We start from the raw sequence: 26161 nt of genomic DNA on the forward strand, positions 1-26161 counted from the left end.
CTCTATGCACTTTACAGATAGTTCTGCTAAAGGCAGCATGTGACATACGTATTCCTAAAAATCACTGTGCTATGCAAAATTGTGCAATAAAAAACACAGGGCTTGTAGGGACAATGGGATTATGGGCACAACGCTCAAAAACGTCATCAGTGACAGATTAAAAAAAGAAAAGAGCCTAATAAAAATGGCAGCACAGTTGTACAGGTTAAATGGTTAAGACAGACATAAATACTACCATAAATATGGCACTTACGTGTAGAGAAACTTGAGGATTGCTTGTGAAGTTGGGCTTTGGGTGGCGGCTTGTGAGTAATTATGAAGGAATTGTCTGAAATCCAATGGAAAGTTGAACGCCAGGTGTGGATGGGTGTGGCTCATGACACGCATGTTGAACTGAGTGAACAAGTAGATGTTTGAAGTATATGCATATGTGTGTTTTGTGTATTCCTACACAGCTCAGTTCAGTGAGGTGTCATTTTTTAAGTGTTTCTTACAGATAAAATTAAACATAAGTAAACACAGAATTCGCGAGATGCTCGACTCACCCCCTAATATCTCAATCGCATTAGAAGTAATTCCATTTTCAAAATAACTGTTAGAGCAGGACTGACTGTGCTTGCATCATCTCATTTAAAGCCCACCACCACTCAGCAGGCCAGCAGCGTCAACATCACCATTATAGGTAAGTTTCCCAGGATCACAGATGCTGAGTGGCAAAGTCTGGATCTCATATCATTTTTGAACCTTAGCTACATTTCATGGCACAGTATCATCACTGGTCCAAGGACAATGATTATTTAATTAATCCTCTCTGTCTTCAGTTCCCCCTCTATAGGCAAGCGTTCTAATTCGTTTGTGGTATAACTGCTACAATACGCCTGAGTATTTTTCGAATTTTCTGATGCAGGGAATCCAGTCTGAGAGGGTAAGTCTAAGGTCATCCCTATATCAAGTGGTTATATTAACTTACTAGCGATGCCACAATAAATTATCATAGAATTGATGACTTAACAGAAATTTATTCTCACAGTTCTGGAGGCCAGAATTTGGAGTCAAGCTGTGGGCAGGGCTGTGCCCCTCCAAAGCTTTAGCAGGTAATCCTTCTTTATTGCTTCCAACTTTTGTTGGCTCCAACCATCCCTCAGCTTGTGATGGCACAACTCCAATTTCCACCTCTGTCTTCATGTGAACTTCTCCCCTGGGTCTTTGTGTCTCCAATCTTCCTCTCCTTTTTCTTGTAATGACATCAGTCATTGGATTTAGGGCCCACTCTAAATCCAAAATGATCTCGTCTCAAGATCCTTAACTGAATTACGTCTGCAAAGACCCCATTTCCAAATAAATTCACATCCATAGGCACTGGGGGTTAGGACTGGAATGTATCTTTTGTGGGGGCACCGTTCTACCAGTCCACTAGTACAATGGGGATTTGTAACCTGGCCCTTTGAAAGGAAGCACAGTGCTCTTTCTGCTAGTCCGTGGAGCTGCCAAGTTTTTGAGTTGCAGGAAGTACACCCCACCCCTAAAGATACAGAAAGATTTTAAAACACTGAAGCTGGCAAGTTCTACCTTTGGCAGAGCCTAGTTTTGCCTCCTTCTGCCAAATTGTTTCCCCCAGGAGATATCCATGGTGAGGACCATTCTCCTCAGGAGGAGGGTATCCATGGTGACCACCATTATCCTTCAGGGATGTCCATGGCAAGGACCATTATCCTTGGGGGATATCCATAGTAAGGACACTGCAGTATCTGAGAGGGAGGCCTTCTGGGAAGTGGACCTACAGGCTCTGAGGTACTCTGGATGCTGGGAAAATCTTTGAGCTTCAGGTGGGCACACCTGGGGCCTGTGGATGTGCTCAGAGGATGGAATTCAAGCCTTTCTGAAGCAGATCTTCTCCTTGGACTCAGGGATGAAACTCTTAGAGCCTCCAGACAGGCCACCAAATTACCTAGCTCGGTGGTTCTGAAACTTTAAGGTGAGGAAGAATCATCTGAAAAGCTTATTAAAACACAGAATCCTGGTCTTCATTCCCAGAGATTCTTGTTCAGTAGGTCTGGGCTGGGACCTGAGAGTTTGCATTTCTAACAACCTTCCGGGTAATGCTTCTGCTGCTGTTGGGGGACCACAGTTTGAGTAGCACTGATTTAGGTTTGTTGTTGTTAGCGGTGTCGAGTCGATTCTGAGTCCTAGGACCCTGTGTTCAGCAGAGTGGAACCCGGCCTGATGCTTTTGTACCATCCTCTCATCTGTATCAGACAATTCTCCACTGTTGTTTCTTCATAGGGTTTTCATGGCCAAATTTTTAAAAAGTGGGTGGCCAGCTCTTTCTTCCTAGTTTATCTTAGTTTGGAAGACCCGCTGAAATCTGTCCACCAGGGGTGACCTGCTGGTATTTGAAATCTTATTGGCATAGCCTTCAGCATCACAGCAACGCACAGCCACCACAGTATGACAACCGACAGGTGAGTGGTGTGGTTCCCTGCAGGATGAGAGCGCTGGATCTTAACCACTAGACCACCAGGGCTGGCTCTGATTTAGATAGATTGGACAAAAACCCAGGTGGCCCAATCTTTGCGTGCATCACCATCAAAGATAGGCCAAAGAAAGGCGGCTCAAAATATTTAATAGGAATTGTCCTTTGGACTTCTGTTTCTCAAGGAACAGTAAAAAAGATTGTCTACATAACTGAGAGCAACAGTTCTCAAAGGGCTTCCTCTACCATCCCAATTCTCTCAACCCCAGTAACAGAGCTGGGACTCTCCTTTCAAGCCCTGTGATCCTCCCCATAGAGCTTGGGCCTGCCCTCTTTTTCTGCCTCCTCTCCTCTCTCCCCTTTTCCTCTGACTCAGATCTCAAACCCCTCGTACCTAGGCTGTAGAAGAGAAAAGCCTCCCAGAGGGAGAGGCGAAGGGTGGAGCTGGTAAAGACAGATAACTCTCCCAACTTGATAAATCCTGTCTCTCTCAGACCTATTAATATTTTACATCTAGACTCTAAAGGGAAACTTCACTGATCCAAAGTGACCTGCAACCACTCAAGAGAATGTTTCTTTTTTAAATAATTTAACTTTTTATGGTGGAAAAGCAAGGGCAAGGGTGTCCTGAGTTGCTCCATTAACGTATAATTTTTCCCACAGCCACTGAAATTGGAAGTGTTGTTACTTCTAAAAGTCCACTTGAGACAAACTTGTTGATTATATTATTTGAATCTCTTTATCCAGGCTTATTTTTGATCTTGACCAGAAAAAGGTATATTAATACAACATTTTATACATATCTGTATATATATATATAATTTTAGAATTTATATATATAAAGTGTATATATATATACTTTAGAATTTTAAACATACCTTTTAATTTTTTAATTTGGTCCTGGGGTTAAGAGGCAGGAATGGTACTAAAGCATAGTCCGGGATCAGAAGAACTTAATAAAGTGGGGTTCAATCAGGCGGTGGGGTCAGGGGAAGCAGCCACCTGCTCAGGAGGATCAGCCTCAAAGTGTCAACTCAGCATGGCCTGCACCCATCCCTCTTTGGAGTCCCACACCGGGAACTGTGAGCCCTCTGCTGCTCCCCGATCATGGCTGGAAGCTCTCGCCCAGATCGCGGGCGAAACGGGCGCAGGGTTCGCTTATTGAGAGTCACAGCCGAGCCAGGCTGTAGCTTACAACTGAGGATGGCTGGGTCCTTTCTGCCATGACCACATCTGCCTGCTGCAGCCAGGCCAGGTCCTGCTCATCCATGAGCTTGTGGCCCCGAGCCGCATCTTCCCCAAATGACCTGTATTCTATGGAATATATGTGTTCTCTAATAATACATACATACTGTACACATATTCATTAGAATACATCTGTGTATTCATGTACATATAGGAAACTGTGTTTTAGTCTGCTTTAGCATATATATTATATATTTAGCATATATACTATATATTGAACTTATATATTATCTATTTAGTGTATATATATATGCTAAAGCAGACTAAAACACACACAGCTTCCCAGGCCCCTGTGTCTCCCTGCCCAGGGACTTTCTCTGGCCACAGGGCGGCCTGAGGCGCCTGGGAGCTCCTCCAGGAGCTCTATAACCAGGGATGCACAGGGGTTGATAGAAAAACCTCCCAGCTTCTCCCCTCAGGGGGACAACACATATTTTAGGTGGGTCCCTAGTGAGACTGAGCCCCAGGGCCCACCGTGTAACCTTCTTAACATTACACTTTCCATTGGCCATCCTGCCTTCCCCATTCCCTCACTGTGGTGCCTGGATTCCCAAAACCCAACGCCCACCCCATCCTCAGGGGCTGCTTTTGGGGGAATTCAAACTAAGACCATACACCACAGACAACTCCCACACATATGCTCCAGATCTGGCAAAAATCCATCCAGGCATTTTTTTTTTTATTGTGCAGTTCAGAGAGATGCTTCTCTTTATCTAGAGACGTCCTTCACATCTGCATAAATGTTATCAGATTCATCTGCCCCTCTATTAAATGTTCTTGCAAATAAATCATTGAAAAATGATTTCTATGCTCACTTCCTATTTTCAGTTATTTACAACTTTTGGGAGACTTTGAGTCCAATACATTTTTAGTCACTTTGTGTGAAATCTCACTTTTTTCCCTTTAAATTTTTCTTTGGCTCAAGACTTCCTGTCCCGTATGGTCGAATGCATGCAGGGTCCCACTGGTGGAAAGTGATTCTTTTTATCTGGGTTATTTTCTTGCAAATTTATTGTCAGAACATTTCTGTGGAGTATGTGTAATTCCTCTAAGGGGTTAAATGTGGGTGGTGAGTTGTTTAGAGAAATCCTACTTGTGGCCCAACCTTCTCTTATATATTTAGCCTGGCTTTGAACACATAGTTGATGCTAAACAAATGCTAATTAATAATAACCTAATAGAAAATGGATTTGGGGCAAACAAATGCAAGGCATAATGACATCCTAGATGTTTCAAATGACATTTATCACATTTATTTTAGTCTTCTCAAACTCAAGTCAACATTTCAAGGCAGTTCTGTAGAAAAGAGGAGGTTGGGTTTGTGTCTGTTTTCTTCCAGAATGTTCTATCCTGTAGATGCTTGTAGTTCCTGGGCTGAAGTGGAGGTAGCTGTGTGCAATGGGGTCGTAGAGGATGTGGTGAAAGGTGGTCCTACAAGCATGGGGTCCTTTCTCCCCCAGAGAGGATGCTCACAGGATTTAGTGCACTATCCAGGAAATTGTGTCATTCCAAGGGAAGATAAAGGTTTTATTTAATTAATAGGATGGATGAAGACACAGACTCTCTAGTTTATAACCTGGATCGGGGCCAAGACCAGGGTCAATAAGGAGAAGGCAAATGTGATGTCAACAAGCCTCTTCCCCTCAGGAACTCCTTTTCATTCCTCACTGATTCTCGTCCTCCCATAGAGACCATTTAGGCCGGTCAATGCATGCCTTGCTCCCGCTCTCCCTCCCAGCCTTTTTTTCTGGTTCTGGATCCACCCTATCTTTTAGCCACTGTGCCTCGAGATAATGTGGTCTATACATACAATGGAATATAATTCAGCCATAAAAAGAAGGAAATCCTGCTATATGCGACTACATGGGTGAACCCGGAGGCCATCATGCTAAGTGGAATAAGCCAGGGACAGAGGGACAGATGCTGCATCATTCCATCTATGTGAAGCATCTAAAGTAGTCAAACACACAGCGACAGAAAGTAGAATGATGGCTGCTCAGGGCTGGGGGGAAAGGAAGATGGGGAGTGGCTCTGCATCAGGTACAAAGTTTCAGTTACGCAAAATGAACGAGTTCTAGACATCTCATGGACAGCACTGAGCTGTAGTTAACACTACTGTATTATACACTGAAAAGTTTGTTAAGGGCGTAGACCTCATGTTAAATGTTCTTACCACAGCAATTAAAAGAAAGAGAAAATCTCACCAAGTTCTTCTCTGAGCTTCGATTTCCTTTTCTGGAAAAGAGGATTATGCCAACCTAGTGTCATTGCGAGAACTAAATGTGATAATGTTTATCAGATGTCTGGCACGTCACTGGCAGTAAACGAAGATCAGTTTTTCGCCCATCAAAGGGATGTGTATGGCATCATGGTGAGCATGGGCTCTGAAGCCCGACTGCTGCCTGAGTCCAGATTCTGTCTTTGCTACTTGCTGGTTCTGTGATTTAGGGGGAAATTATTTAATCTCTCTGTGCCTCAGTTTCCCCATCAGTTAAGTAGAGGCAATAATAGCTTCTCTAACATATAGGGTTGTTGTGAGAATTAAATGAGGCAGTATGTGTACAGTGCTCGGGGATGTTAGCCCTATTGTTATTATCCTTATTATTAGTTTCCTAGGGAAATAAATAGCCCTTCTGTATTATCTCTTACTTCAGGTCTGTTATTCTATGATTCTTCCTTCCCAGGTGGGAAAAATGGGTCCTCATTGCTAAACTTACTAAGGAAAGTGCTGATCTCCCGAAATGGTTATTGAGCAGTAATTTTCAAAATACATAGTTAACCCAAGCTATACATGAAAGACTCTTAAAGTAGGTCATTGCCACAGGGCTGCTTCGAGAGGGTGCCGCTGGGGTGATTTATGTCTGGGGGGATTATTAATTAAACAAAAGAGGGTCTGTGTTTTTGAAAAATGCCTCTGCCACAAAAGAATTGTGCACGAAGAGGCATAAAGGAATAGGTGTGATTAAAGAGCATATCCCCATCTCTCTCTCTCTATTCAAACGATTATGCATTAAGCAGATCTTTTTCCTCTGTATTTAATGCTTTGGAAGTTTTCACAGATCTCTGTTTTGAGTTTGGACTGCTCTGGCAGCTTGTGGCAAAGGAAATGATTTGTGTACATGAAATCGCTTTGTCAATAAGGGACAAGCTCATGTTTGTAAGGAGGAGCAGGTGGAGGACACCAATTTGTGCATGTAACATGTGTGTGCCAGTTCTAGATGGGTTTCCTTAAAGGTGTGTGGCCAATGGATGTTTTCTTGCACAGGATTTCTTTTGGGGAGCTTGATAAGGACAGGGATAACAGGTATGCCCTTCAGTAGGTGAAGCTTCTCTTGCAGGAGTGTTGAAGTTTGAGAAATCACCTTCGGCCTCTCCCCCAACTCCTCTCTTTATCTTCCCCACAGCAGTGACCTCTTCTTTGTCATTGCATTCTCATTTTCTTTATCTCTGATTTCATTACCCTCAAACACTATCCTTCTTAATTTTGTCTTGTATTCAAGATGAAAATATCTTTATTGATTTTTTTCTCATTATAAAAATAAGGCATATTTATAGGAGTTCCTTACATATTTTGGAGATTAACCCCCTATCAGATTCATGGTTTGCACGTATTTTTCTCCCATCCCATAGTTTGCCTTTTCACTCTGTTGCTTGTTTCTTTTGCTGTGCAGAAGCTTTTTAGTTTGATGTAGGCTCTCTTGTTTATTTTTGATTTTGTTGCCTATGCTAAGTTAAAGATTTGAATAGATGTTTCTCCAAAGAAGGCATACAAATGGCCAACAGGTATATGAAAAAATGTTCAATGTTACTAATCATTAAGAAAATGCAAATCAATACTGCAACGCGATATCACCTCACACCTGTCAGTGTGGCTATTATCAAAAAAACAAAAGACAAGTGATGGGGAGTGTATGGACAAATTGGAACATTTATACACTGTTGGTGGGAATGCGAAATGGAGTTGCAGCTAAGGAAAACATTATGGTGGTTCCTCAAAAATTAAAAATGGAACTGCCATATGATCCAGCAATCCCACTTCTGAATATTTTATCTAAAAGAATTGAAATCAGGATCTTGAAGAGATATCAGCACTCTCGTTTGATTACAGCACTATTCACAGTAGCCAAGATGTGGAAACAACTTAACGTCCATCAACAGATGGGTGGATAAAGAAAGTGTGGTATACACATACAATGGAATACTACTCAGTCTTAAAAAAAGAAAATTCTGCAATATGTGGCAACATGGATAAACATTAAGAATATTATGCTAAGTGAAATAAGCCAGTCACAGAAGGACAAACACTGCATGATTTCCGTTACGTGAGGCATCGAAAATAGTCAAATTCATAGAATCAAAGAGTGGATTGGTGGCTGCCAGGGGCTAGTGGGAGGGGAAAACGGGGAGTTACTAATCAATGGACATAAAATTTCAGTTATGTGAGATAAGTAAGCTCTAGCGATCTACTGTACAACATTGTACCTATAGTCAACAATACTGTATACCTAAAAATTTGTCGAGGGTAGATCTCATGATAAGTACTCTTAAAATAATAAAATAAAATTTACAAAACAAAAAATAAAGCATAACGGTAAAAATTTAAATAGTAGAGATATGGAAAAAATAATCTCATCTAACAGCAATAAGGACTATTAAAATTTGGGGGCGTAGCCTTCCAGATTTTCCTGTGTATGTGTGCAACATACAGTCACACATGCAGAGTTTTGTAACCTGTCTCTATGACCACATGGTATGGATTTAATACATTTCAATGTCAACATATATAGCTCTATTGCATTTATTTTAAAAACTGCCTATTTTTTGAAAGCAATAACTTATTTACCAGTCTTATAGGTAAACCTCTAGGTTTTTTCCAATTTGCTGTTATAAACAACCCTCATATGGACATCCATGTATGTACATCTTTACACGTGTTTGATCATTTCCTCAGAATGAGGTCCCAGCAGGTGAATGGCTGGAGTTAGGTGGGTGAACATTTAGTTTTGATTCATGTTGGTAAATTGTCCTTCAGAAGGGTTGTTGTCTGAGGTCATATTGCCACAACAGTTTGAGCGCACATTTCCCGACATCCTGAACAACAGTGGCTAATAGTGATCTTTCTCTCTGGCTGTTTGATGGTCACAGAAAGGTATGTTGAGCCTTCATTGTGTGTTTCTCTGACTATTGCTGAGATGCAGTATCTTTTTCCTCCATGTATTGCCTTTGCGGATGTCTTCTGTGAATGGCCTGGTCATGCTCTTTCCCATGTTTCTATTTCAATGTTCGTTTAAAAATTGGTTTGTATGAACTCTTTATTGGTTAAGAATATTAGCCGTTTTTCCCCTTGTATCTTGTAAATATTTCCCTAAGGATTGGTTTTTTTTGAGGAAGATTAGCCCGGAGCTAACATCTGCTACGAATCCTCCTCCTTTTGATGAGAAGACTGGCCCTGCGCCAACATCCATGCCCATCTTCCTCTACTTTGTGTGTGGGATGCCTGCCACAGCATGGCTTGACAAGTGCTGTGTATGTCCTCCCCCGGGATCCAAACCGATGAACCCGAGGCTGCTGAAGTGGAACGTGTGAATTTAACCGCTGCGCCACTGGGCAGACCCCCTCCCTAAGTTTTACTTAATATTTTATTTTTGATTACAGTGCCTTTGTCCAAATGAAGTTTTAATTTTTTGTGAACAAATTTGTTAATCTTTCCTTTAAGATTTTGGTTTTTTTTGTTTTAATTTTTTTCACTGAGGAAGACTGGCCCTTGATACCGACCCTGGTATCAGTTTCCCCACATTAAACCCAGCATATATGGGGTTAAAACGAAAACACTCATTCCCTGCTTACTCTCTGGCTTCCTGCCTCCAGAATCCGCTATCCTCCATGGAGACAGACACCGTCAAGGACAAGCACCTGAACCATCTCCTCCCCACAAAGAGATACGAGCTGGTGGGAAAGCTGCTGACCAGCAAGGTCATGAGCTCCCTCCTCTCTGCAAGTGTCTCAAGGCCAAAGACAGGCTGGTGGGAAAGCTCCGACCAGCAAGGCCATATGCTCCCCCTCCCCTACCTAAAGCCCCAAATACAAACCCTTCCTTTTAGCTTTTCGGGGAGTTTGGGATTTGAGCGTTAGCTGCCCTCTCTCCTTGCTCAGCGCTGTGCAAAAATAAAGTTCCTACTTTCTTCCACCACACCCGGTGTCCGAGATTGGCTTGCTGCGCAACGGGTGAGCGAACTCACTTCAGGTTTGGTAACACCCTGAGCTAACATCTGTTGCCAATCTTCCTCTTTTTTGTTTCCTGCTTGAGGAAGATTAGCCCTGAGCTAACATCTGTGCCAGTCTTCCTCTGTTTTATATGTGGGTCGCCACTGCAGCATGGCTGATGAGTGATGCAGGTCTGCGCCTGGGATCTGAACACAAAAACCCAGGCCATTGAAGCAAAGTGTGCCAGACTTTACCCATTACACTATGGGGCCAGATCCTAAGGTTTTTGATTTTGATGCCAAGCTAATAATAGCCATCCCCACTCCATGATGATAAAATTAAATGTACACAAATCCAATATTTCACATATGGGGCAAATATAAAGCTCACTGGAAAAATCAGAAACTAGAATGTCTGAGATAGAGGCATATGGATGAATCTAAGGTAATGGGCACAAAGTTGAAGATTTTTGTATCCCACGTCAATGTTTACATTTGTCAAAATATTCACCAACGAGGGGCCAGCCCCATGACCGAGTGGTTAAGTTCATGCACTCTGCTTCAGCGACTCTGGGTTTTGCCAGTTCAAATCCTGGGCATGGACATGGCACCACTCATCAATCCATGCTGAGGTGGCATCCCATGTGCCACAACTAGAAGAACCCATAACTAAAAATACACAACTATGTACCGGGGGGCTTTGGGAGAAAAAGGAAAAATAAAATCTTAAAAAAAAATATTCACCATGGAATAAACTTTGAACAACCAAGTAAACAAAGTGACTTGGGCAGTTGAAATTAGCCAGGCTTCATCATTGGCCATCCCAGAACTGGCACACGGGTCAGTGAGGAACCACGGTGCGAGAAATGGAGGCTACAAAGTGCTTAATAATATGGGATCCGACTTACTGAGGCTTATCTAATTCCTGTCCCATCTGAATGCCCAAACTACCAGCAAGAGAGATGAACTCTGAGCCCTTATTGTGGCACTATTCTTTATGGACTCCAACAGAACACTGGTGCAAGAGTGTTCCCGTGACCATGTGGTGTACTGGTCATATCACATACCAGACAATCCAGCATCAGTAACTGTAATGCTCCTCTTCCATTCTAGAAAGGACAACCATTCATACTCACAGGGATAGATACTTATTCCAGGTCTGAGTTGGCTTTTCTTGCCCACAGAGCTTTGGCCAGCAACCATTATCCTGGATGTTAGGGAATGTCTGATGCACAGGCATGGTATTACTTTCCCCATGAAACTGAGGCCTACAAAGTCTTCATAATTTGTTCAAGCTTGCACATTCAGAATGTTTGAGAACTACAATTTAAACCCACATCTTGGGTCTCCAATGCCCATTCTTGCTGTAGCCTGGCAGGACCAATGAAATGTGACCACAAAGGTGGAGTACCATGATTGGCAGCTCTCCTGCCATCAATGGTTGGAGTGTGGGGAGTAGAAGTTCTCTGAAAGAAGGAGGATGTTGTTGGCATCCCAAAGGAAGGAATGCTGAACAAACAAAACAAGGATGCTCACAATGGTGGCCTGGTGACTTGCACTGAGTAAGTCAAATCAACAATGTGATAAGTTCCTACTAAATAATTACTTTTTTTCCTGAGGAAGATTTGCCCTGAGCTAACATCTGTTGCCAATTCTCCTCTTTTTGCTTGACGATGATTAGCCCTGAACTAACCCCTGTGGCAATCTTCCTCTATTTTGTACATGGGTCACCACCTCAGCATGGCCACCAATGAGTGATATAGGTCCATGTCCAGGAACTGAACTTGGACCACTGAAGAGAAGCACGCTGAACTTAACCATTAGGCCAAGGGGCCGGCCCCTAAATGATTATATTTTATTTCTTTTCAAGGAAACAATTTTTGAACACAGTAAAAGATGACTTTGCCCACTTTGTACTTTCCACAATGATTAGCACGGTCCCTTAAACTGAAAAGAGAGAGAGGGAGAGGAAACATAGAGCAGGGGCTGAATGTCTCCATTGGGAAAATGACATTGTTTCTAGCCACCAGCTCCGTACTGGGCATCTTCAGGAGTTTCTTGGTTGCCCTCCCCTTCTGTCAGGAAAAAGCAAATGGGATTTTTCACATGGTTCTTTAGCCTGTAGGTCTCGGAAGCTGCTTATGCACTGCATCATGGGTAAAATTGGGGTTAAAGATAATTGTAAATATGGTATTGATATTAACTGATGTTTTCCCAACATTGCAATAATGCTGGTTTTGTTTGTCGGAGAGTTTATTACTTTTTGATCAATAGAATGTGAGATTTGTGGGGGAAATTAGCATAGTGAATAACAATTAGGCAAGAAATCAATGGCATTCAGACAAATTCGGGCCTTGGAAAAGTCCCATAGGCACACCAACCTTCATACACACACACACACACACACACACACACACACGAACACACACTTCTAAAACTCATTTACAATTCTAAAGCATGGGGTAGGGTAGTGGGTATGTGTGGTTCCTATGAAGAGAAAAGGAACAGGTCCAAACAGCTGTCTCTGGATTTTGTTTTCAGGAAACTCAAGATCTTTGCATTCTGAAAAACCTGAAACATCAGTATCCACTAATTCTGTTTGCACTCTCTTTATATTTGGCTTAATTAAGAGTCACGGAATGCTTCCTCTTCACCAGCTCTCTGCTGAGTGCTGGGGGTCAGAAGTGAAGCTGATAGAAGCCTAGTCTGCCCATAGTTTCCCTTCTATTTCTTTTCTTCCTTCAGCAATATTCCACAAGTGGCCAGAGAAAGGTATTTACATACTATGTCCTTAAATCATAGCCAAATAAGTTGGGAGAGACTCCAGCAGTCATATGATCCAATTCACTCCTAAATACAGGACAGAAATCCTTGAAACTACAGTTGGTCCTCTCGCCTTTGCTTGAACACTTCTAGAGATGGGGAACTCGTTACCTCCCAGGGCAGCCCCTTGTAATGCGGCACAGCTCTGATGATGCTCGTGTGCTTCCTAACACTGAAGTGAAGCCTGTTTCCTTGTACATTCTCTCATTGGTACTGATTGTGTCTCTTGAGTCAGAAAGAACGAGAAAGGAAGCTGTGATTCATCTATCACTTTGTAAGGTTATAGGCCATTTCATATCGTTTCTACTTTAGGAGAAACGGTCAAGACCAATGAGTATATCAATTTTTGAGCATCATTGTGTGCCAGGCACTGGGGTAAGCACTTTACATGCATGCATCACCTCACTCACTCTTACAACAAACCTATGAGGTAATTGCTATCATTAACCCATTTAGGGTTAATGGGGAAACTCAGAACTGATGAATTTAATCAATATATCCTAGAAAGTGTTAGAGCCAGGATTCACACCCAGAAAGTCTGATTCCAGAGCCTGTTCTTGCAAATTCTACTCTCTAGCACAGGGGGTAAGAATACACATAAAACTGAAACACTTCTCAATGTCTGGATTTGGACTGAAGTATCTGGTTTTCTTATGGCTGTTGGATATAGTGTGGATGCCCTTGAAGGGAGCCACATTGATGCATTTCCCAACCCCTTTCCCTTCTGCTCGGTGAACGGAAGAAGCCGTAGGAGTTTGGAGAATGGAAAGAAGAATTTCCATTTATTTAACAGATTTATTTTTCTCTAGAGCTCAGAGAGATTTGTGCCATGAACTACCGCTCTGTGCACCTTGTGTGTGGTCAAAGAGATGCCCCCACACTTCTGTGAAAGTCTTCTATTTGACGTATGGGTCATCTCTGACTCTTTGTTGAAAGATGGGAACCTATAGGCCAAGGGGGACACTCGGAACAAGTAGCCACATCCCAAGTATCTGTGCTTTCTGAGTGGAGGGCATTGCAAGCTTCCTCAAGAAACATAACATATGGACTGTGAGCTCCCTGGATGTAGAAGCCGTGTTTCCTTCTGGTCTCTTGAGCCTCCAGCAAATATAGTTCAGAGACGTGACTAAGTACACATTTGTTGGCTTAAATACAATGATTGACATACAATACTGTTCTCATCTCTTACATTTGATAGCGCATCTAAGAAGTATTCCCTGAGAACACTGCTAAAGTGTGTTCACAGCCTCGCTCAGTCTCCCCACGGGCTCTGACATCTGTATATCGTGGTATTTGAGGATTCTAGGAGGTTCATTGCCATGTCTGAGAATCCTCACTATATATCATCCTATCTGATAATTCCTTGTGGAATATCTCTGTAGCTGAGAATTTCCTTCCCCTGCATGCCTGTTCAGAAATCAATGTTTAGAATAATGGTCCTGCTTGGCTCTGAATTGGGCTGGTTAATAACCATTGCCAGGGAAATCAATCAAATCTATGATATCTTATTACTTACACTAATTTAATCACAGGGAACGGATCACTGTTCCAGTTCAAAGGGCAAAGAGAATGTGTGTGTGCGTGTGTGTGTGTGTGTGTGTGAGAGAGAGAGAGAGAGAGAGAGAGAGAAAGAACCGGTACCTTAAGGAAAGAAGGTAGTGAGACCCTAGAGGGAATGACCTACTACTACCAATTTCTACACTGTGTTATTATAGACAATATTCAGCTGAACTTTAATTTATACCTAAAAGCATGCTACTTTTATTCCAATTTCATCCTTAGACTGTTTTGTGTTTTGAATAATCTTTGAGATCAGAGAAAGCAACTGGTAATTCCCTAATCACACAAATGAACTGAGTGTGATCTTTAGTAAAATTGTTCACATATGATTACTGCAGCCAACCCAGCTGGCTCAGTCCTTGGCAAATGATTAGATTCTAGGTGAGCAGCACAGAGTCATGAACGTGGGGAATCGATGACAGTTCAGTCTCTCCGTGTACATCACTTAGTCTGTATCAGCCTCTGGCACTCCTTCCCATCTCTGAGCTGGGAGGCAGCACCTTTCTATCCACCCTTTTCTCCAATGTCCCAGCCTCCACGAAGCCTTTTCTAAGACTCCCTCATCAGGTGAGAGCTCTTCCTTCTCTCAACTTCCTCACACTCTTCTTGTGGCTCTGGAATGGGCGCTAATTATCTAGTCTACCCCACGTCTCTTTCTATTGGGCAATGCCCTTCTCCTATTTCGTGGGGATTCTGGTGGGGTTTTTAATCAAGGATCATACTCCTTTGCCCCAGGTTGGCCAGTAGAGGACCTCACCCCTCTAGACACAGAGATTGGTCCAGGATGAGCCTGTTTCTCAAGCAAGGCAAGAAGAATCATCTTTTGGTGATCGTGTAGTTTAGGGGAGGAGACAGTCTTGAGACTACAAAGGGTAAAGACCCTGAAGCTGTAATTTCCATCCTGGCATCTTTCTTTTTTGTACAGCTCTGACTTAGTCTTTCGCTTCTGTTTCATGAAGTTTCTTATTCTCTGCTCACCGGTTCTAAAGCAGAGATGACAAATTTTATATCAGATCCCAAATCTGATTGATTGGTAGTGGCTGCTGGAGTGATGTGTTAAAAAAAATAAACCTAAGATCATCCCTGGGGTCAGCAGGAAAAGAGATCTGCGATCAGTTAGTTATGTCTGACATGGGGATGGGAGTGGCTGTAAACAAGCCAGGTGTTTGCCATCCTTTACCTTATGACATATCTTATTTCTTCTCAGTGATTGGTGTGAGTCTTGGATTTAAGCAGCACCCCATTTCTATCACCACATGTCACATTTGTCACCAGGAAAGCCACAGTGGCCACCTCATGAACCAGGCCAACCAGAGTTTTGCCCTTCAGATTTTGACATTAATTCTTTGGATCCTCAAAGGCTGAAGTCAGTTAGCAGAATAAATGATGTTAAAGAATATAAATCCAAGTGAGGCGAGAACATAAAGAGCAGAAGGAGAGAACAACTAAAGCCATTCTGACAAATTTAAGGAGCGTGCTGCATAGGCCAGGAGGCCCAGGCTTGGAGGAAGCAAGTTCACTTAAATTAACTTTTCAATTCCATTTGCAATTGAATGATTTGGTGGCATCATGGCCCATTGCAGATTTTGTACGGACATATGTGGGACCATGTATGCCTTCTTTGCTGTTGCATCTCCTGTACCTAGCATGTAGTATGTGCTCAATAATGTGTTGAATGAAGGAATTAACAAACTAGCAAATTAATGTACAAACTCTCCAGCTCAAATCAGAAGTCAAAACTGATAGAATTGATTGTTATGGAATATTGTTTGAACTGAAGCAGTAGCATCTGGAAAGTTTTTGAGAGATATTTAGGAGCCAGAATTGACAGGATTTGGTGGTGGATAGAATGTGGGGGGAGAGAGGACAACAAGGTTCCCAGATCTGTGACTGGAACAACTGGATGGATGGTTAGTGGTGGTATTCACCAAGATGCTCTCCTGCAGCACCTTTGTGGACCCTACCAAAAGTACTTCTCACACTCTATTCTCGTTGGCTGGTTATTTGTCTGTCTTCCTCCTAACACAACATATGCATCAAGGGAAGCATTGTGCCTATGTTGTTAACTATTGCCTCCCCAGAACCTAGCATGGTGCTAGCATATAGTAGATCTGCAGTAAACACTGAGCGCTTGCATGGATTGGCAACACATATCTGTGATGATGGCAAACCATTTAGTGAGTGTATGGGACACACTACATCTCTATTCATTGTGGCAAGGGAAGATGTTATCGAAAAGCAACTTCCATCCATTTGTGATGGGGAGTAGGAGGCTAACCTTGTTTACACAACTCACTGTATAAAAAAGTGAGCTGTGTAAAAAAGTAGACGGAACTGCTTTCTGGTCTACCAGAGACCTGTCCATCTTACTGTGGTATTAAAATTCAAGTTTTGCATGAGCTTCAATTACTGAAAGTCTATATGGAGTTTATGAGGCTTAACTCATAGCTGGTTCCTGTTCACAGTCAAAGGCCAATGAATGGTCAATAAAAGCTGCAAACAGTTTTCCATTATTCCTGATGGATTTCTCTGTAAGATGACAGACTGTAACAATGATCAATAGTGGAACAGCCATTCCTGAAGGCCTTTGTGCCAGATATAATATATTGATAAAAAGGAAGCCAGCATGAAGTTCTGTTGGTACATTGGCCTATGGGTTTTGGGTAAACAGAAGCAAGCTTTTCTCAAAAATAGGGCAGATTATGCTTGAATCCTTCCAATAGAAGCTGCCACATATTTGAGGCTCAACCAACATGTGACTGTGGGATGATCATATCAGAAGAGTTGGTTTAAGGGGAGCATATTGGTGAGGACTGGAGCCCAGGAATCAGATTAATTTTGCGGAAAAAGTTCTCCACTTGGTATTTTATTAAATTTTAAGAGTCAAAATCAGATGAGCTAAATGAGGAGGCAGAGCAGCTTGAGAGGGAGCTGTGATCGGCAACAAGCCCTTATCATCTTTATCGTACATGACTTCTCAGCAGCACCGAAACACTTAATCACTCTGTCCTTGCGGAAAAGCTCACCCCAGATGATGTCCATAAGCCCCGTTATGGACTGAAGTATGTCCCCTCCAAATTTATACGTTGATGTCCTAAGCTCCAGTACCTGAGGATGTTATTTGGAAATGGGGTTATTGTAGACATAGTGACGTAAGATACAAGATGTAAGATGAGGTGGCCCCTAATACAACATGACTTGTGTCCTTGTAAAAAGGGGAAATTTGGAGACAGATGCACAGAGAGAAGGCCATGTGAAGAAGAAGGCAGAGATCAGGGTGACGTGTTTCTAAGTCAAGGAATGCCGAAGATTGCCAGCAAACTGCCAGCTGCCAGGGGAAAGTCATGAAACAGATGCTACCCTCACAACCCTCAGAAGGAACCTGCTGACACCTTGATTCCAGACGTCTCCTTTCAGGAACTGCGAGATAATAGGTTCCTGCTGTTTACGTCACCAGTCTGTCTACTTTCCTACAGCAGCCCCAGCAAACACATACAACGCCACAGCCCCTTGTTTTCCTCCCACTCCTCGGCCTGCTCCTCCTCGGACTCTCATGTGGATGTTTGTTCCACTGTCTTTGCGTGTTAAGGTTCCTTCGAGCTCTGTTCTAGATCTTCTTCTCACTCAACACACCCCTCCCAAGTGATTGACCCTCCCTATGCCATTCCTCCTGCTGCTTCCCAAGTCTCCAACTTTATCCCAGATCTCTTTGTTGTGCTTCAGATATATGTGTGTGTATACACAGACACACACAGACACACGTATACAAACACGTATTTGTGGACCCTAAAGCTTGAGTTTCCTCTTCTTACATCTGTGGAGTTCTGATCTTATGTGGCTTATATTTTTCTCCGCTATGTGGGTTGACATTTCCTCTTCAATCTTTTCCAGGACAAAGGTAATAATCACAATTGACCATCACTTAAATGAGAGGACACCTGTTCTGACTGAGCTGTCATCCACACCAGCTAAGAGGTTCTCATCTTGAGACGAGATCTCTCTTGACAGAATGTCAGGGTCTCATCTAGCGCCCCTCCTTCCTGCTGTGACTGCCTCATTGTAAATTGTCCTTCCCCCCATTTCTGCGGTGTGGACCAGACTGGGATCTCAGATGCCCAGGCTCTGATGGAGATGTGGCCCTTGGATCTATGATCTTCAAACCTAGAAAGTTCCACTTTTTCCTTGGGGGATGAGTTCTATCATTTCTTCAGAAACAGAAGGCTGCCACTCAACCTGGCCGTGAGCCCATAGTAAGTCATTGGTCAGTCTGAACATATGAAACAATTAGTCCTTCAATTTCTAATGTATTAGAAGTGGGTAGAGAAGTCAGCTGTTGACTGGGCTTCCATTATGGGGGAAAGTTTTCGAACAGCTGCTGTCATTAAAATGATGATTGGTATAACTACTAGGCCTGGTTGGCAGGGAGTTAAGAATACCAAAGAATAGAGGCTTAGTGGAAATAATCAATTTCTACACTTTTTTCTTTTAAAAAAATATGGTGGTGAAATGCACATAACATAAAATTTACCATCTTAACCATTTTTGAGTGTAAGCTCAGTGGCATTAAGTACACTCATATTGTTGTGCAGCCATCACCACCACCCATCCATAGGACTCTATTCATCTTGAAAAACTGACACTCTGTACCCATTAAACACCAACTCCCCTTTCTCTTCTCTCCCCAGCCCTTAGCAACTCCTCTGGTACTTTCTGTCTCTATGAATTTGACTCCTCTACACACTTGATATAAGTGGAATCATGCAGTATTTGTCTTTTTGTGACTGGCTTATTTCACTTAGCACAATGTCCTCAACATTCATGCAGGTTGTAACATGTGTCAGGATTTTCTTCCTTTTAAAGGCAGAATAACAAACCACTGTGTATATACGCCACATTTTGTTTACCCATTCGTCTGTCCATGGACACCTGGGTTGTTTCCACCTCTTGGCTATTGTGAATAATGCTGCTGTGAATGTGCACATACAAATATCTCTTTGAGTTTCTGATTTCAATTCTTTTGGGTATATACCCAGAACACGGATTGCTGGATCATATAGTAACTGTATGTTTAATTTTTTGAGGAACGGCCACACTGTTTCCCACAGCAGCTGCACCACTTCCTAGTCCCACAAACAGTGCACACGGATTTGAATTTCCCCACATCCTTGCCAACATGTGTTATTTTTTTCCTTCCTGAAACATTTTCTAATATTTCTCCAGGCTTAGAACCAGTTCTATTCCCTTGGTTGCAAAGACCATGGATCCATCACCCCAGAAGGAGCTGAGGTTTTGAGTGAATGAGGGGATCGTGTGTTGAGAATGTGAAATAGGTCCAATGTCCTATTATGAATGTCCCCTAGCTCCTCACTCTCAGTAAATTTAAAATAGAACTCGGTGTTTCACTCAGAAGCCTGTTCCTCTCCTCCTGTGTCCTCCAAACTGACGGACCTCATCGCCATTCACGTAGTTACTCCAGCCGGGAAGCTAGAGACCTCTTTCCTCTTCCTCAGCCCCAAATACACATTCACCACCAAAATCTGTCGCTCTCACTTAAATATTTTCCCCAAAAAACTTGCTGTAGGCAGCAGCTTCCTTAGCAAGATAGTTGAGTCTCTTGCTAAAGTGGCTTCAATAACCATCTATCTGCCTCCAAAACCCAGCTGTCTCCGCTCAGTTCTCCAGTCTCCATACTGCAGCCGGGTGATCTTCGTAAAATAAAAATTTTTGATCATGTCACACCCTGCCCCAATTGAAACCCATCAATGTCATCTCCTTGCCCTCAGAATGAAACTGAGCATCCATAACAAGACCTTTTTTCATCTGGTCCCCACCTACCTGTCTTATTTATCTCCATGTCCAGGAAGAAAATGGGTGGAAAAGGCATTTTCGATTTACTGAATGACGAACGGAGCAGTTTCTTTTTTCTATTTACTACACAAATACTCAGCACTTCCTGGCCTAAGTCTGACCCTGGGAGAGTCAGAATTGAAGACCTGTACCAGAATACTGCTACATGATGGATGAAGGATGTGAAGAGCTGCCCGAATCCAGGGGCACTCAGCATCATGTGATGTACAAATTGGCTAATTCATTAGTGTCTCTAAGATTTTCTGAAGGTAGTAAGGTTTGGATATCCAGTTTTTGATGCTCATGGGAAACAAATAAATAACAGTCCATTTATAGATATAAGAGAGACATGCCTTTTGCATGTATAGTAATTGTGGTAGATTACCATACAGTAAAGTTAGGTTTAATTAGAAAGTGGTTCTCAGTCCAAGCTGCATGTTAGAACCAGCTGGAAATCTTGACAAATACCCATGTGGAAGCTCCATTCTAAAACATGATCTTAGTAGTTGGGGATGGTAATCAGGATTTTTTAAAAAGTCTCTCAGGTAATTGTAATACACAGCCAGGGCTGAGAACCACTGATTTAGCTCAATAGAGAAATAGTTAAACTCCTCAACCACTCTTTTATGGAGAATATCTATTTTATTTGACAGCTAAGTGGGCAGTGAACTCCTTTAAACTGGATTTGGAGTATCTTTGGAATTAAATAATTATTTAATTAAATAAATTAAATATTCAGCTGTTAGCTAAATAATAGGTAGCTTGGCTTTTGGATAGCTCATGTCATTTTTGTCTATGCCCTGGGAAAGAAAAAACATGAAAACTCATCCTATCCCTTGTATAGATACCGGTTACAATCGTTGCCTAGAATATCCAAGCTTTGAGGAAGGCAGATTAGCGAATGGTGATTCACTGGAAAGCTACGTAACAATTGACAGCGCCTCCAAGGATGCTGCTCCTCAGGGAATTTCACTCCAAGCAGACACAGGAGGAGGCTGTTCTTGGGTGTGGAAACAAGAGGGAAAGTTGGATTTAGGGATTCAGGCTTCAGGAGGCAACCAGAGGGGTGGCCTCCAAGGCTCCCGCCTCTTCTGAATCAAAGGCAGAAATGGCGGAAGCAAGGGAATGGCCTATGCTGCTTGGCGTGCACATATCCCCGCGTTCTGACCCAGAGATAACTCTTCAGATGGACGTTGTCAATGAAATCACCCTGGGACGTCAGTACCTGTGACTTGGTGCTGTGGACAGCCATCAAGGAGGTGGCATCTAAGGGCTTTGCTGTGGGATGAGAGTGCCACTGCCCCGTAACTGTGTACAAAAGGGGAGCCATGTGCAAAAGCTGGTCAAAGCAGCACAAAAAGGGGCTGTACTTGCTAAAGAGGGAACTGAAATTTTCCTAGCCATTCAGAGACCACAAATTAAAAAAAAGTCTGCTGGATCTGAGGATATATATATATATAATCATGCACCACATAACAACATTTCAGTCAACTGCAGATTGCATGTATGATGGTGGTCCTGTAAGATTCATACCATGTAGCCTGGATGTGTAGTAGGCTGTACCATCTAGGTTTGTATCAATACTGTCTGTGATGTTTGCCCAACAACAAAATTACCTAAGGATGCATTTCTCAGAATGTCTCTCCATCGTTAAGTGATACATGACTCTGTGTGTATGTGTATGTATATACATACGTATATATTATATATTTGCCACTGGTTTCAGACTTAAAATTTGATATATATTTTTTTGCTACTGGTTTCAGACTTAATGTTATTATTACTGGGTGTGTTGGGAATTGGACTTGTTTCATGATTTTAAGTAATCGGTTGACCTGTAATAAAGAGATATTGCCAAGTAAGTGTTGTTCAATAAGGGAAAGGGTTGTATTTCTGTGAAAAACTTGAGCCTGCATATCTGTGATCTTGTATATCTGGCTGGGGTTATGCCTTTTCCATGCCTTTCCAAATGGGTTAGCTCATTCTCCTCATTTGACTAATGAGTCTACTGAGACTTGGTAGGAGTTGCCAGAGAGCTACTAAATAACGTGGAAAGTGAGCCAATGCCTTTCCCTGGAGGCTTCTTTGCAGGGAAGACAAGGCAGAAGCTTGCTGCTAAGGAGAACCTCCATGAGGATGTATGATGCTGCAGGATGAAAGAGTGACGGACTGTAGGGCTGTCCCTGTCCCTTCTCCTGCCCGTTGTTCCTGAGACCTCAGCTCTGTGGCCAGGTCCTCCAGGCTGCCGCCCCCTTCCCTTCATGCTGTGTCTCTCTGTATGGGTAGATGAGGTGACAGGAGGCAGATCCATGGGGCATGCAAGAAGTCATGAAGCTGGAAACCAGAGAGTGTCCAGAGTGGTGTCTACTAGGGGCCTGATGGCCTACGTATATTTGGATGGAAGCCAGAGAGCCATCCAAAGTGCTCCCCAAGGGAGCAGACGGCCTGGGTTCAAATCTCTGTTCTGCCACTTATTGACTGTGTAATCTGGACTCTCAGTTTCCCCATCTGTATAAGGGGGTAATAATAATAGTACTCAACCTCATAGGGCTGTTTTGAGAATGAATTGAAAGTGCTTAGAATAGTTTCAGGCACATAATAAGTGGTCAGTACAAATTATATATAGGCATTTAGGAGATTAGTAGGGAAATTCAATACTTTTGTCTTCTCAAAATGGATGGTCGTTCATTCATTCAATCAACAAATATTTGTTGAGTATTACTCTGTGTCAGCCCTCATGCCAGGTACTCACAAATGAATTACAAGTGGCCTCTCTTTCAAGGAAGTGGGAGGGCCAGTCTGTTGTTTATGTCCCAAGAAGAGACAATCAAAAAGAGAAAACAGAACCACTTGTCAGTCCGCGTACACATGGAGACCTCTCATATCCAGCAAGGATCAAGCCATGGGGGCTGCAGCTTCTCTGAGATCTCATGTCACGACAGTCACACCACCAGGATGCAGCCCGAGTGGGATGTGGAGGATGGAAGACCATGACTCTAGGCCTTTCTCTTTCCTCCAATTTAGATGGGAGGCTTATAGAGGTATTTCCTTAAAATAATTCCTTGAACTCGAGTTTCCCATCTCAGTCTCAGAAAAGGGGGAAATAGGGACCAGCCGCCTCCATTCACAGACTTCCAGGGCAGGAAATTGCCCATCCCTCATGCAACAGGCAGCCAGCTACTTCAGGCCAAAGAGATGCTTCAACTGTTAAGTGATGCTGGTGTAGGGTGGTCGGAAACATTCTCTGCCGAGGCCTCCTGGGGCTCGAGCCAAGGGCTCTGAACAGCAAGTGGCTTCCTGGGGACAGGACTGTTGTGTGCTCAGTCTGCTTTAGATTATAATTAGTGATAGAATCTCTGCTTGGCAGAGCTGGGCTGGATCTTGGAGATAATATAATTCAATCCTATCATTTTGCAAAGGAAATCCCTTAAAACCAAAGAAGATGAATTCTCCTTCCTCTCTGTCCAGTTCCGTTAGTTCCGTTCTTCTCTCAGCAGAAGGCTCTTCTCTCCACTAATAGCCTATAGGGATTTGCCTGACCCATTTACATATGATTCATACCCTGATAACTTGGTACCAAACGTAAAGTTTAACATATTTGAAATACAATAGAAGATTTTGTCGATAGTTGCCAGACTACAACATGGGGCGTGCTAGAATGCTTTTTACAAGTTATATAAAACAAATATATATTTTACTTCGTTATTCATGTAAAGTTGGAATCCCTTATAGTGATCATCATCATCATCATCATTGTCATCGTCACAATGGCTAACACTGCGCTAGACCAGTGCTTCTCTAAGTGTGGTGTCAGACTAGCAACATCAGCATCACCTGGGAACTTGTTAGAAATGCAAAATCTCAGAGCCCATCCTAACCCTCATAAATCAGGAACTCTGAGAGTCAGACCCAGGAATCTGTTTGAACAAGCCCTACAGGTGATACTGATATATGCTAAAGTTTGAGAACCACTGAACCATTGTCCTAGGCTGTGCCAAGGGCTTTTAATACATTATCTCATTTATACCCCATGCTAATTCTCTGTGATAAGTACAATTATGATTTTCACTTTGAGAAAACTGAGAGAGCGAGGTTAAGCAATGTGCCCAAGATCACACATCTTACAAGGGGTGTAGCTAGACCCTGAGCTACACTTACTTGGTTGCACCATATCATATTTTCAATGAAGTCAATATCTGGATCTCTGCTTATCCTAACAAATTCTCTAAGCTACAAAAAGAAACTGTAGTAAATACTTTAACAACCATCCTCCACCTGTGTCATGGAATTGCAACCTATTTTTACTCAGCTCCATCTCCTGTAGTCCGTAACTAGCGTGTGGGGCTTGAGGTGGTGGCACGACTTCAAATCCTGCCTCATCTTCCCTTGAAGTAAAGCCAGGGAAGACTTCCTGGGCAGGCTCTGTGGCCAGCGAGGTCTGTGGCAGAGAGAAAAGGAGCGGGTAGAGGCGGACAAGGCTGGGACCAGCTGCAAAATACTTGCTGAGTAGGGAAAGGAGGGATGGAGAAGAAAGGCCAAAAGGGAGAATACGGAAGCAGGGACTGCTATGCTATGAGACAAATATGATGATGCTGATTTTACTGACGAGCAGATGAAAACCTAGGGAGGTTACGTGATACATGTGATACCACTAACTGGGCCACAGACGTCCTGGGATTTGACTTTGATTCCAAGTCCAATTCTGCTAAAGTGCAATTTGGAGCAACTGTATATGAAAATCAGCAATTTGAGGCTATGAAGAAACACCACAGGCAGGGCCCCTGTCTTGGGGTTCACACTGACCCTCAGGGGATGGATGGACCCACTGAAACTGAATGCAAGGTTATGGTGTTGTGGTGCGTGTGTGTTTATGAGATACATGTACATACGCACATAAACATATACACACACGCATATGTATAAATCGGTATTAGCTGGAGTTCTCTGGAGAAACAGAACCAATATGAAATCTCTCTCTCTCTATCATCTATCTATCTAGCTATCTATCTAGCTATCTCATAAGAAATTGGCTCACATAATTACAGAGGCTGAGAAGTCCCATGATCTGCCATCTGCAAGCTGGAGACCCAGACGAGCTGGTGGCATAGTTCTAGTCTGAGTCCCAAGGCCTAAGAACCAGGAGAACTGACGGTGTAAATTCCAGCCTGAGTGCGGGAGAAGACCCGTGTTCCAACCGAAAGACAGTCAGGCAGAGAGTGAGTTTTCGCTTGCCCTACCTTTTGTTAGGGCTTCACTGGTTTAGCTGAGGCCCATCCACATTGGGGAGGGCCGTCTGCTTTACTCAGCCCACCAATTTAAATGTTAATCTCATCCAGCAACACCCTTGCAGACATACGCAGAATAATGGTTAACCAAATATCTGGGCATTCAGTGGCCCAATCAAGTTGACATAAAATTAACCATAACCATATATATATATAGAGAGAGAGAGAGAGAGAGAGAGAGAGAGAGATTGAGAGGGAATGATTTTCGTATGGGCTCTGTGGTAGATTGCATTTTCCAAAGATGTCTTCATGCTCACACAGACACACACACACACACACTCTCTCTTCCACTGAGTGGTGGGTCTGTGTTCCCTCTTCCCCTGAATCTGGGACAACCTACCAAATCACATCATGTGACTTCCAAGGCCAGGTCATCAAAAGGATATAGCTCCTGGCCCCTGGGAACTCAGCCTTGGCGCACGGAGGAAGCTTAAATGAGTCCACGTGGAGGGACCAAGGAGAGGAGCCCAGGTCTCCCAGCTGACATCCAGTGTCAACCACTGGCCTGGGAATCAGCGAGCTTCAGATGGTCCCAGCCCCCACCCTGGAGTCTGAGACCCCGAGATTGGTGGAGCAGAACCAAGCCATCCTTGCAGTGCCCTGTTCGAATCCTGACCCACAGAATCCGGGAGCAACATAAGTGATTTTTTCTCCTGCCCCCTACCACAAAACACTACCCAGATTTATGGAACTGCTTTGGGTTCCCAGAAGCCATTAGTTCCCTA

Source organism: Equus quagga, chromosome 12 (assembly GCF_021613505.1).
Source record: "Equus quagga isolate Etosha38 chromosome 12, UCLA_HA_Equagga_1.0, whole genome shotgun sequence".
Lineage (NCBI taxonomy): Eukaryota > Metazoa > Chordata > Mammalia > Perissodactyla > Equidae > Equus > Equus quagga.